Source organism: Natator depressus, chromosome 12 (assembly GCF_965152275.1).
Source record: "Natator depressus isolate rNatDep1 chromosome 12, rNatDep2.hap1, whole genome shotgun sequence".
Lineage (NCBI taxonomy): Eukaryota > Metazoa > Chordata > Testudines > Cheloniidae > Natator > Natator depressus.
This window is the reverse complement of record NC_134245.1, coordinates 23,850,504-23,863,080: the sequence shown is the minus strand read 5'-3', so window position 1 is coordinate 23,863,080 and position 12,577 is coordinate 23,850,504. Positions and strand designations below refer to the sequence as shown.

The 12,577-nt window shown below is 43.2% G+C and overlaps 1 protein-coding gene and 1 non-coding gene across 2 annotated transcripts in view; both read right to left on the bottom strand.

Moving 5' to 3' along the window:
- Window positions 1–11,636, bottom strand: part of LRP3 (LDL receptor related protein 3) — a 63,606-nt gene extending 51,970 nt beyond the window's left edge. The window contains exon 1 of the mRNA XM_074968741.1: window positions 11,065–11,636. The gene's annotated coding sequence lies outside the window, so the exon portion shown is untranslated. The remainder of the gene's footprint in view (window positions 1–11,064) is intronic.
- Window positions 11,637–12,237: 601 nt separating this feature from the next.
- On the bottom strand, window positions 12,238–12,311 carry TRNAT-AGU (transfer RNA threonine (anticodon AGU)). The gene has a single exon. It is a non-coding gene; the product is annotated as a tRNA-Thr (tRNA).
- Window positions 12,312–12,577: the final 266 nt, after the last annotated feature.

Genomic DNA, 12,577 nt, shown 5'->3' with positions numbered 1-12,577 from the left:
GTAAGTGTGCAGCAACGTTTGCTCTCTTAGGCAACAAAATATCCACTCTGACAGCCTACAATCACTCCTACAATAAACAGCCACTAAACATTAGACTGCCCCTAAGACTTTTCTTCTTTAGGCAGCCATCTGTATGACAAAGATGGCCCCAATGTACAGATCTGTTGGCAGGAACTGTGTCTCTTTTTTGCTACTCCTAGAAGCAGAGAACTGAAAAATCAAGTTTGATCTGGTCCATGTTTGGGAGTTCAAGTGATGATGCACTTGCAGGCATCTTCACTGAGCAAGGAGCATGAAGTCGCCATGAAACTGGGATAAGCTTTGGATAAAGTTTGGCAGTACAAGATGGGCTTCAGTACTGAAAAATATTCTGAGAAAATGTATTAGATATTATAATCTAGGATCTGAAGATCTTTTGGAGCAAATCCCTGTGGTTGAGCATTTTCAAAAGCTCTGGCCACATTTTTTTTTTTTTTTTTTTTTTTTTTTGCAAAGGCTATCCAACATGGGATCTCACCTCACTGCTGGTCTTTCAAAAGCATCTTTTATGAAACCCCTGGATCCAAATTCTCAAAAAGTATAAATTTTGTACCCACAATTTTGACAGAAATCAATGGTGGATGAAAATGATTGAATTTCACTCAGTAAAGAGATACACTATAAATATATTTTTAAATAGCTAAGTTATATGTACTACATCATTTCTTCTTGTAATTGTAGTAAATGCTGTAGTAAAGTCAAATACCATGCCACTGTAAATGATGCTTTTTTAATGGTGATCACTATATCTTTTGCAGGCACAAATCAGCCTGCTAAATATGGGCATAAATGATCAAATGTAGACAACTGATTGTGCCAGCAATTAATCGTTGGAGCAAAATTAGAATGCAGGTTGAGGCTTCCAAAAATTTGGCCCTTACACTTTATAAAGCTACAAGGTCTGTCACAGGGAGGGCTGGTCCCTGTAAATGATGCAGGTCCAGCTCCCCCCGTGCCATATCAAGTGCAGCCGTAGCAGCAGTAACAGTCATCGTTGTCAACATCTTTGGAGAAAGCTGCTGAGAGCAGAACGCTCTCGGCAGGCCATATTTGGGAAGAGGGAGGAATTGGCTATGAGACTATATTTGGGACCTGGGAGAATGCTGAGAGCATGAGACCAGCAAGAGGGGTTTTCTGGCTGCTCTCCCCAAGCCAGAGCGCTAGGGCTGGAGAGGGCTGAAGGTACTGTGGATGGACTTGGACCCTGGGGAAACTGTGAGATGACCAGGGAGAATGAAGGATGCTCCAAGCAGAGAGGCTGTGGGGGCTCCTACTGTAAAGAGTGGAGTTGGAAGGGCTGGGGTGTCTGTGCTGATAAAGGACAGGAGAGGGCTGCACTGGAGAGCTGGGGTGTGGTGAAGACATCAGGGCTGCATGTTGCATGTACTTTTGGGACTGTACTAAGGAATTTTAAATTATGGTTGTGGGATTCTTATGATTCATCTGCATGGGACTTCAGTAACCCCACAAGGGTTATATTTATACTTGGGAACACTCTGTGGGTATCAGAGAGAAACTGAGGCAGGCCTGCTGCAGGAGAGCACTCTGGGTGCAGCTGACCTATGGCAGGGCCAGATCCTCAGTTCTCATACGTGATTTTATATAATCATTAGGACAGAATCATCCCTGGCATAATGCTACTGAAATCAATGCCATTACACCAAAGGTGAATTTGACCTAGTGTCTATATTATAAGTTATATATGAAAACAGTTTACTTCTCCTTGTCTCACCTACAGGAGCTAGACACTGCTGGGGCAAAAAATAATTCCTCTGCGCAGTCTTGTAAAACTGTCAGGAATATTTAATGGCCCAGACACAAATTTTATTCATGATTATTTTAAAAGGCTATTTTACTTATTCATCCCACATACATTTTGAAAACTGCTATAAAACCAATAACGTATGCCCCTATCTGTTCCAGATGGCAAGCATTTTATCTCTACGTTGTACATTGTAACATTTTCTTTTAAACTCTGGTTCCATGAGTTCATGAATAAAGATTAAATAGGTGCCTGCCAGAGGGACGCTTGACCAAGTTGCTGTAACTTTAAGCAAGGCTTTCACTACTAAACGAGCAAAAACTAATTATATGCAGGTGGCAGGATAATAATCATTATATAGTAATTAATACATGTAGCTATGTAAAATCCAAGTTTCTAATCTGAAAGCGTCTTGGCTAATTATTACAATGTACTGTGTACTACTTACAGAGGGCTATAGTTACAAACAACAGAGCTGAACAATCCAGGGCTTTGCATACCATTCACATATCCACATCCCATATACTTCATCCTTGCCCAGACAAGAAAGATACAATTTTTTTTTTAAAGTAAAAATCCACAGATGAGGACCAGGAGAATACTATGTACTTTATCAAATGTTAGAGAAGGACATAGTCACATTACCTCTGTGCAATGTCCACAGAGAGGACCTCAGCAGTCACTGCTTTCAAAATTATACCAGCTTGCTTCATCCCACCAAGCCTTCGAAGATAAATAGATCCAAGCCTCCAGTTTACACAATAAAAGAGTGTATTTCTTCATTTCTGTACATTTCTTGGATATTCTATCTGTACATAACTTTAATGCTTCAGCATCCTTCTAGAAATGTTTATGTGAATGCTGTATTTTCTGAGGTAGCCATCTTGGCCAGAAACAATATTTCTCACTATTACTCAATAGGCCTTTATTCACCATTGTGTGCAGTTAAAAGTATCACTGTAGAATTTACTGGTCCTTACCATTCTGCTTCTACAGTGTCCTATATAGGCTGTAAGAGGGTCAAAGCTCTCATTATAGGGGCCAATTACACTTTGGTATGCATGAACAGATGGATCAAGTAGTCAATATGATGCCCTCACAGATGATCATGGAGAAAGGTTAGTCAGTTCACCATCCCTAAGTTAACTTTCAAGAATTACCTGTCCTCAACCAAGCATTAATTTGTTCCATTTAAATAAGATTGCAACCAATCTAGGAAACTGTCATAAGAAATTGGGCATTTGTCTTTCCTCCACTGTGTCCACAGCCATCTTTCAGTGTGCTGGCTTTCAAAAGACTTGAGACATTTTAAAAGCAGCTTCTAACTATGCCATCACATGCTACATCCATTATATTTTTCTCTCCCCTGTCAATGTCCAATATATTTCACTAGCACTTTCATGTAAACCTTTGAAATATTTTGAGACACAAAAATGAAAAAATTTCAGCCTGCAAAATATTTAAGTGTAAAATATGTGGTATGTACATTGTGATATATAAGTCGAGCCCAATGCTTAAAGAACAGCTCCTAGTGATGTATGGAAAACTACACAGAATAAAAATCTTTAGGGCAAAATTTTCAAGGCAAACAGAGGCTCCAATCCTCAATCAGATCAAGGTGGGCAGACCCCTGAACCCATGCAGAGCCCAAATAAACTGGTGGATTTTGCTGATGCCATTGACGAGACCTGCTGTAAATGTGGCCTTTGTTACACAAGTACTGGGTTTATCAATAAGAATAATACTTTGCACTAAAAAAGAGCTTTTATCCAGAAGCTCAGAGTGCTTCATAGAATATTAACTAACTCTCACAGCATCACTGTGAAGTAGGTAAGTAGTATTATCGCCATTTTACAGGCAACGAAATGGACTACAGAGAGTTCAGTGACATGCCCAGGATCAAACAGCATGTGAATACCAAACCTGGGACTAGAACCCAGCTCTCCTGACTTCCAGGGCTGACTATACAAGACCACCTTTCTAGCAGTATGTTGAAAAATTAAGTAGGTCTTGCTTGCCTATATCATTTTTAAATACACTGCTTGGCAGTGTAAGTTAAATGCCTGGGTAGGGCCTTACCAAATTCACAGTCCATTTTGGTCCATTTCACAGTCATAGGATTTTTTAAATTGTGATTTTCATTATTTCAGCTATTTAAATCTGAAATTTCGCAGTGTTGTAATTGTAAGGGTCCTGACCCAAAAAGGAATTGTGTGTGGGGAGGAGGGTCACAAGGTTATTGGGGGGGGTTGCAGTACAGCTACCCTTACTTCTGCGCTGCTGCTGGTGGCTGCGCTGTCTTCAGAGCTGGGCAGCTGGAGAGTGGCGGCTGCTGGCCGGGAGCCCAGCTCTGAAGGCAGAGCCACTTCCAGCAGCAGTGCAGAAGTAAGGATGGCATGGTACAGTATTGCCACCCTTACTTCTGCACTGCTGCCTGCAAAGCTGGGCCCTCAGTCAGCAGCCGCCACTCTCCAGCACCCAGCTCTGAAGGCAGCAGCACAGAAGTAAGGGTGGCATGCTATGGTATAGTTATTAAAATAACCTTCTGACCCCCCTGCAACTCCCTTTTGGGTCAGAACCCTCAATTTCAGAAACACTGGTCTCCCCCCGTGAAATCTGTATGGTATAGGGTAAAAGCACACTAAAGACCAGATTTCACAGAGGGAGACCAGATTTCACAGTCTGTGACGCGTTTTCCATGGCCATGAATCTGGTTGGGCCCTACCTATGAGCACTACTAGCTGTAACCTAGAGCAATATAATTTTATAAATTGTACCATTTTTTTTAAGTGACATGATGTTGCAAGTGCTGAGGGTGGGAAAGTCCCTGTAAAACAAAGTAAAGTAAAACACACTTGCTGAAGTCCCTGTAAAACAAAAATGGAAATATTTATAGGGAGACAGCTGCTCCAACCTGCTACTTGGCAGATGATGTATAAACTTTAAGGCTGTTTAAAAACTGGTAACTACACTCTTATGTTAAATATAAGTGGCTTTCAACAGGCTACAGCAGTCCCAGACTGTTAATTAGCACTGCCACAGAATTCAGATCTTTTTTAAATTAACCTTTCTTTTCTCATCCTTTTCTGTTCTTTGTTCCCTGTCCCTTTTGCTGCTCCAGACTCTCTAGACTGTGCAGCAGGGAGGAAGAACCAAAGAGAAAGGGGTTTAGGGATGAAGGGTCCAAAAACAAACAAAAGCCCCAGAGACTTGGGAGTCAAATAACCCTATAAAAATATAAAGAGAACATGCTCATACACATGTGCACACAAAAATCATTACGATTAAATGTTAGCATTTGTTTCACATTTTCTAATTGCTTTACAAAACATTCTTCCACGGTATTTTACATGGCATAATATTTTTAAAGAATCATTTTAGCACGTATAATTTTCCAAATTTTTTAAAAGATAATATCAATTTTATGTTTGCATTAAAACTCTTCAGAGTCATGGTGATTAATTCATTTCTTGAGTGTTTGCTTTAAGTCCCAAGATACTGGCTAAATATTACCTAGATATAGGAGACAAACACGAGGAGAGAACTGGGATACCAATCCGGCAAACACTTATGCATGTGAGTAATTCTGAGCATGTGAGTGACCCCACTGAAGTCAATGGAACTACTCATGCAAGTCAATGAGTCACTGTTCCTTGGCCCTGATCCTGCAAACACTTATGTACATGCTTAACTTGGATTTCAGTGGGCCTGCTCACAATTCATGTGGAACTATCTGCAGAGTCAGGGTCTGGATATACCATCACATGGGTGTGCCCACGTATTTGATCCCTCAGAGACAGAGGGTGAGTCCTGAATGATATTTTGGATTTCAGGTCACCTTTGTCTCTCAAAAAGTTGCACAAAACTTTGAAACAAGTGAATAAGAAATGGTGACTGACTTGGTTGTCTTCTTAAAATATTGCAAATTGGAAATGCTTAACTCTTCCTTTCAAAACAGAGTGGTTGCAAACCTTGGAAAATATACTGAATATGGAAAGACTGATACCACAGCAGAATGGAGACTGAATACATCCGATCAGCTTTCATATTATTTCAGGAATTTCTTTATAACATTTAACAAATAGGCTCATCCATACAAGACTCTTGACTCCTCTCCCACCTGAAGTCACTGGGAGTTTATGTACAGAGAGAGCAGTTTGCCTGATTGGCTAGATTTAAAACACGGAAAGAAACGTATGTGATGTATTTATTTTATGTTAATTTATTTATGGAAAGAAATCAGTACCATGATTCATTCCAGGAGCATCAGCATTTTATAAATATAATTTTAAAATATTATTTATTTCTCACATAAGTAAACAGATATCTATATATCTATACATAGCTATATATCTGTTACAGCAGGCTGGGCTTCATTACTCCGGGTAACCAAATTAAAAAAAAACCAACAGACTCATTCTTATGGAGTCAAGACAAATTGGATCTATGCTGCTGAATCTATTCAGATTTTGCCCCATTTCCTCAAATGTGTAAAAGTGTCTTTCAGACTGCCCATGTTCAAAAGTGAGTTTATCAGCCCACTCCTGAGCTATGCTGGCTAACTCACCATGCCATTCCTGTTGATAAACTATTAAAGAATATTCGTTATTGGTTTTGATATAACAGTTCAAATACAACATGTTGTAAGTGTACATTACTCGTACCTCATCTAACAGATTCACTCTCATGTAGAAAGTGTTCATAAATGTCTGACTTCACATAAGCATTTCTTCCTGTGTGCAGCATTTCTTCAAGCTGCAGGACATGTGTATTGTCTGCACCACATTTAGCAAAAAAGATACTGAATAAACATGTCCCCATAAGAGCAACAGTGCAGAGACTGACATAATACTTTATCCAAAACAGATCAACACAAAACCAACCTCCACTAGGGTTGCCAACTCTCACTGAAGCTATTGCGGAAGGCTGTTTTCCCCAACATGACATAATGTCATTTTCTTAAAATATCCTACTAAAATCTCCTGGATTACTTTCAACAGTCACCGGGAGATCAGTGCCAATTCTGGGAGACTCCTGACCAACCCTGGAGGGTTGGCAACCCTAGCCTCCACTAGTGTGTAAGAGCTAGGAGCAAGTTGGTTTAGTTTCGTACAGTATGAGAGAATTGCCAAGATACAGGATGTTCATGCTCATTTTGCTAGTGCATGAAAGGACTACTGGAAAATCTGGAGTAACACCACTAATATAATCCATAATTAAGGTTAAGATTTTGTCACAATTGTTTTTAGTAAAAATCGTGCACAGGTTGTGGGCAATAAACAAAAATTCACTGGAGCCCATGACCTGTCTGTGATTTTTACAAAAAGTAGCCAGGAGGGAACGGGACGGGGGGGGATGACAGCTGGAGTCTTAGGGGGGAGGCACTGACAGCCCGACCTCCTCTGCGGGGGGGACACAGCCCTGGCCGCAGCCATAGGTAAGAGGTGCACACAGCTCTGGTTCTGGCCGCACCCACACAGCCCCAGCTCCAGCCATGTCCAAAGCCACAGGGCAGGGGCATGCAGTCCCGGCTCCAGATGCAGCCACACAGCCCTAGCTTTGGCCACAGCCACAGAGGGTGAGGGGCGCACAGCCCCAGCTCCGTCCCTGGCCACAACTGCTGAGAGCTGAAGCTGAAAAAGTCATGGAGTAAAGTCAGGGAATCCGTGACTTCCATGACCTCTGTGACTAAATCATATCCTTATCTGTAATAAAATTTCCTCTGATGTGGATTTGTGACCAGGGTTTTAGCTCAGAACTGATTCTAAGAAGTTGTGTAATTTTGTTCTTATCATACAATAAGATCAAAGAAGTAGAAAAATGCTTTATACAAGATTTTACTTTTTGTAAATCATCGTTTTCTATGCAGCTATGGATCTATACTCCAGTAGTTAATGTCAGCTGGAAGCATTATGGGCAGGCTCCTTAGTGGTTTCTTTTTCTTGGAGTTTTCTTTACAATACTAATCAGTGAACTACTGAAAAGTATCATAGTGTGATATGATAAATATGGCCTTAATTTATTCTTTCATTTTAATTTTTTCACATTATAGTTCTTTTGTTTTCCTCCATACAACGTTTATATATAAAGTCTGTACAAGGGAGTTTATTCCCAAGATATCCAGATACTCCAAAATACATTTTTTCAGTTTTCAATGTAAAATTTGTTTAATGTCTGAAGTTTCTTTTTGGATTATGCTTACTATTTATATTGCCTATTATTAAATATTATTTATATAGTACCTTATAAATAAATACAACTGAAAGATCCCTGTTTGAGCATTTTACAATCTGAAGCTCTGATCCTGTAAATTAGACGCATGCATTCTGCCTGTGCCCATTCATAGCCCCAAAGGGATCTATCTGTGTAGACAGTGTTATACCAATAAAATAAAAACCAGCAGGATCTTATTAAAGGGGAAAAGGCAAAATACCACATTTATTGTGAATACAGAAAGAATCATAGTAAGCAGCTAGTTATAGCTATAACATTCCATTCAATCTCATATTTATTCACACATTCATTCATACACACACACACACAGGTTCTGCAAGGTTGTTATCATAGTTACCAGCCTTAGAGTTGCTCATGCCAAGCCACTGGCCAGGTGGCTTGGACATGAGGAGGGAGCAGGGCCTTGTCAGATGCACATCTGATGTTCCTGGAAGTTGGTTTGCAGAATCAGGCCCCAAAGTTCTCACTTTCTAGAGTCCATTTTTATAGGAATTTCTTCCTATGCCAGTCTATGGGAATTGCTTCATCATGCTGTTGTTGAATCAATCAGCAGATGGCACATTCCTGACGGCTCCGTGCTGCCAGATGTTATCTTGTTCTTTGGTTCTCCCATTCTTGAGGCTGTTGGGTGGATTCCAGTCTGCGCTCCAGGGTCCTCTGGTTATTTCCACTTGATGCCTTCTTCAGCCGATGGACACTGGATTCTTAGGCTGGCACCTCCCTGATCATTCAGTTATTATCCACACCAAGCATCCTTCCACATACATCCTCTATCTCTATTTTAATCACAATTGTTAACAAAGCGAGATGAATACAACAAAAGGGTGGGGAGTCTCTGGGTGCTGTTTCTATTGTTACAGAGTATTGCTTTGAGTCTCTCTCTGTGTGAGTAGTTGTTGTTACAAAGAATTGCTCTGAGAGCAGACTCTGTCTTAGAATGTACTAACACAATTAGCAGCTTGCAAGTTTCACACATAGAGGGAGAGAAACAGTACCAAAAACCAAGAGACCTCTTAATTAGTAATACCCTGGAATTTAAACTATGGGGAATCAAACTCATTTGTGATTTTAATACAGAACTTCTTTAATATGATCCAACAACAGGATTCTGCCCATGCAGATCTGATAGCCATAGGCTCTGGTTCTGCACACATGCAAATGAATAACTTAAACAACCGCAAATCAGAAGCTGACAGTATGAATAAGGAACTGGGAGAAAGGAACCAATTTCAGTCTCTTGTAACTTTATTCACATGAAGAGCCTTAAAGGTTATAGCATTTCACGCATGACTAAGGTTACTCACATGTGTACGCATCTGCAGGATTCGGCCCTTCAGGCTCTAATACTTTACTTAGGGTGACCAGATAGCAAGTGTGAAAAATCGAGACGGGGGCAGAGCGTAATAGGCACCTATATAAAACAAAGCCCTGACTATTGGGACTGTCCCTATAAAATCGGGACATCTGGTCATTCTAACTTCACTTCATTGGGGTTACTCACTACACCTGGTAATGTTTGCAGGATCCAGCCTTTTGCCATTAGATTTAGGGACAATTTTTTCTCTCATTTACCCTGGTGTAAGTCTGGAATAACAGTACTGAAGTCAATGCAATGGCATAATGGAAGGCAGAATATGGCTCGTAAATGTTATATATAGGTTCAGATTTGAAATGTTACGTTTTTCCCCCTATGCACCCAGCATTACTACGGCACAGAGAATTTGTTACCACTTTACACAGGGAATAGACTGATCTATTTGTGAAATCCTTCAGTAGGGGAAGCCAAATAAAAAGTCCCAAAGCTGTTCAGTGATGTCAATACCTTTCTGTAATACATTTCGCAAATATAAATGCCAAGTATAGAAAAAAGAGAGGAGAAAAGAGTAAGTTCATTCCCTAAGAAGATATTGAAGATTTAGAGCCAGGGAACAGAGAGTTCTGAGGTGGGAATCTCCCTGTCTTTTTGTGAATGAAAATCTAAAAAACCTGTTGAAAGTATCAAGGGCCTCAGCCTGTCTTCAGCTCATCAAGGAATAGGCACCTCAAAATTCTCTTATAGAAAACTGAAATTGCCAACAACAACGCAAACATACAACACCACAACTTATTTGACATTAAACATGGACTAGACACTCTAAGCCTTTACAGTAAATACGTATGATTGTCCTTCAATTTGATTCAAACTAACACGTACTTTAGCTATCTCTAAAGCACTTGTTTAAACATTCTAAAATATTGATTAAACCTACTATGAGAAGATACTTTTCAAAATATAAAAATAACCAATTACTTGGTATAACTTCAATTACAGCAACATGGGTCAACTCAATATTCTATAGGACAAGAATATTGGTGATAGGCATTGTAAGTCTGTTGTTAAACTGCCTAGTAGAAAACACCATATTGAAATATTATTAAATCCCGACTATTAATCATCCTCAGGTTGGCAATGACCCAGAGTAATGTATAACATGCACCATAAATAATAAGTAACCACTTTCTATCCATTACCCGTTTGATGTAAAATTGATGCATTTAATAATACATGCTGCTTTGAAATTACTGAAATGGCAATAAACAAAGAAAACCCTGTTAACTCATTTAGACAACCTCTGGCCTCATTAAAGGCAATCTGGAAAGCAGTGTAGAGAGGTAACTTTTCTTTCTGTCCTTTTTTTCTGAACCTTGCTCTTCCGATCAAAAGAGAAGCTTAGTATCTCTTGTTCAAACAATTAGAGAAGTATTGAGTTCAGGACATATAAAACACATCAGCTAAATTTAATATGCTAAAATGTCTTTTTTATTTGACAAAAAAAGGGATCATATCATACTCTCTAAACTTGTCAACTTCTTAAGGTACAGTTTGGTTATAGATACTTAGGATGGTTAAAATAAGCCCACTGGTACAAACCAGTAAATACTGAAGAACCTCCACTACTGACTTTCTGCTAGTGAATGCATTAGCTCGTTCTCCTGTAAAGGATGGAGCTATTGGTGGGACAAGAGCTTCCCAGAAAGCAGCTACCTACCAGCCTGAGCACGTTGGCAGCTGGAGCATCCATCTTCTGACTACAGTTGTGTATGTTCAGCAGTAGCTGGATCTCCTCTCTAGTGTAATCAGTCTTGTGAGGACTCTGTAGAGCCCACGCCAAGGAGAGAAGCTGGAAAAGCAGTAACCCCAGCAGCGTGGGGAAAGACTTCATCTCGTGTATTGGGCTACCTGCTTCTGCCTGGTGTGAAGGGAGGGCAGGGCAGGCAGCGGTCAGGGCAGGGCACTGTAAGAACTGACCATGCAGCTTGCAGGACAGGGTGCCAAGCTTTACGGGTGTAAGGCAAGCAACAGATCGGTCAGGGTGCCCAGCACTGTGGGTGCAGAGCAGTGAAGAGAGCACAGGGCAAAGAGCGCAGGGAAGGATGGGGGGTTGCAGGACACGACACCAGGTACAGTTGAAGGTATGAAACACGGAGGTCACTGGGCGTGGAGGCAGGGCAGTGTGTCCGGCCGTCTGGGTGCAGCAGGCACAAAGTAGGGAACTAGACACCGGGTGCCGCAGCGCAGCAGGCGGGTGGCCGGGGCAGGAGCAGGGAACTACGGGGGGCGCGGCGCAGCGCAGCGGGGGGGGGGGGGGGCAGGGCACTACGGGGGGCGCAGCGCAGCAGGCGGGTGGCCGGGGCAGGAGCAGGGAATTACGGGGGGCGCAGCGCAGCGGGGGGGGGGGGGCAGGGCACTACGCGGGGCGCAGCGCAGCAGGCGGGTGGCTGGGGCAGGAGCAGGGCACTACGGGGGGCGCGGCGCGGCGCAGCGCAGCGGGGGGGGGCAGGGCACTACGGGGGGCGCAGCGCAGCAGGGGGGGCAGGGCACTACGGGGGGCGCAGCGCAGCAGGGGGGCGGGGCAGGGGCAGGGCACTACGCGGGGCGCAGCGCAGCAGGCAGGGGCCAAGCACTGTAGGGCTCTGGGAAGCGGCGCAGGGGCCGCGGAGGGCTCTCGGGGCGGGGCCGGGGTGCAGAGGATCATGGCTGCGGGCAGGGCGGCTGCTGGCTCCGGAAGGGGAAGGGGGAGATCCGGCTCCATTGGCGGCGGCGGCTCCTGCTGAAGCTGAACTGCTGGCAGCGGCGGCTCCGCTACGAGTTCCTGCCCTGGGGGACAAGCAGGGAGCGGAGATAAAAATAACCCGGGGCAAAACGGGAGCCTGGCCCGCGCAGGCACCGCTGGGATTCGAACCCAGGATCTCCTGTTTACTAGACAGGCGCTTTAACCAACTAAGCCACGGCGCCGGCTATTCTTCTGGGCGCCGAGGCGGCCCTATCCATGGCGCGGCAGCCACTCTCCGCACACAAAGGAAGGTGGGTGCTGGGACCGCGTGGGGCCGGGGTGCAAGCGACACCCCCAATACTCCCAGCGGTGCGGCGAACCCGCTGCACAATACTGCGCTCGCTCCCATCCCCCGCGCCTCAGCGGCACCCCGAACAGCGCGGGGGGTGGGGGCCTCCCGCTGCTCTCACCCCTCTCCTAGCCTGGCAGAGGCACCCACCCCAACCCT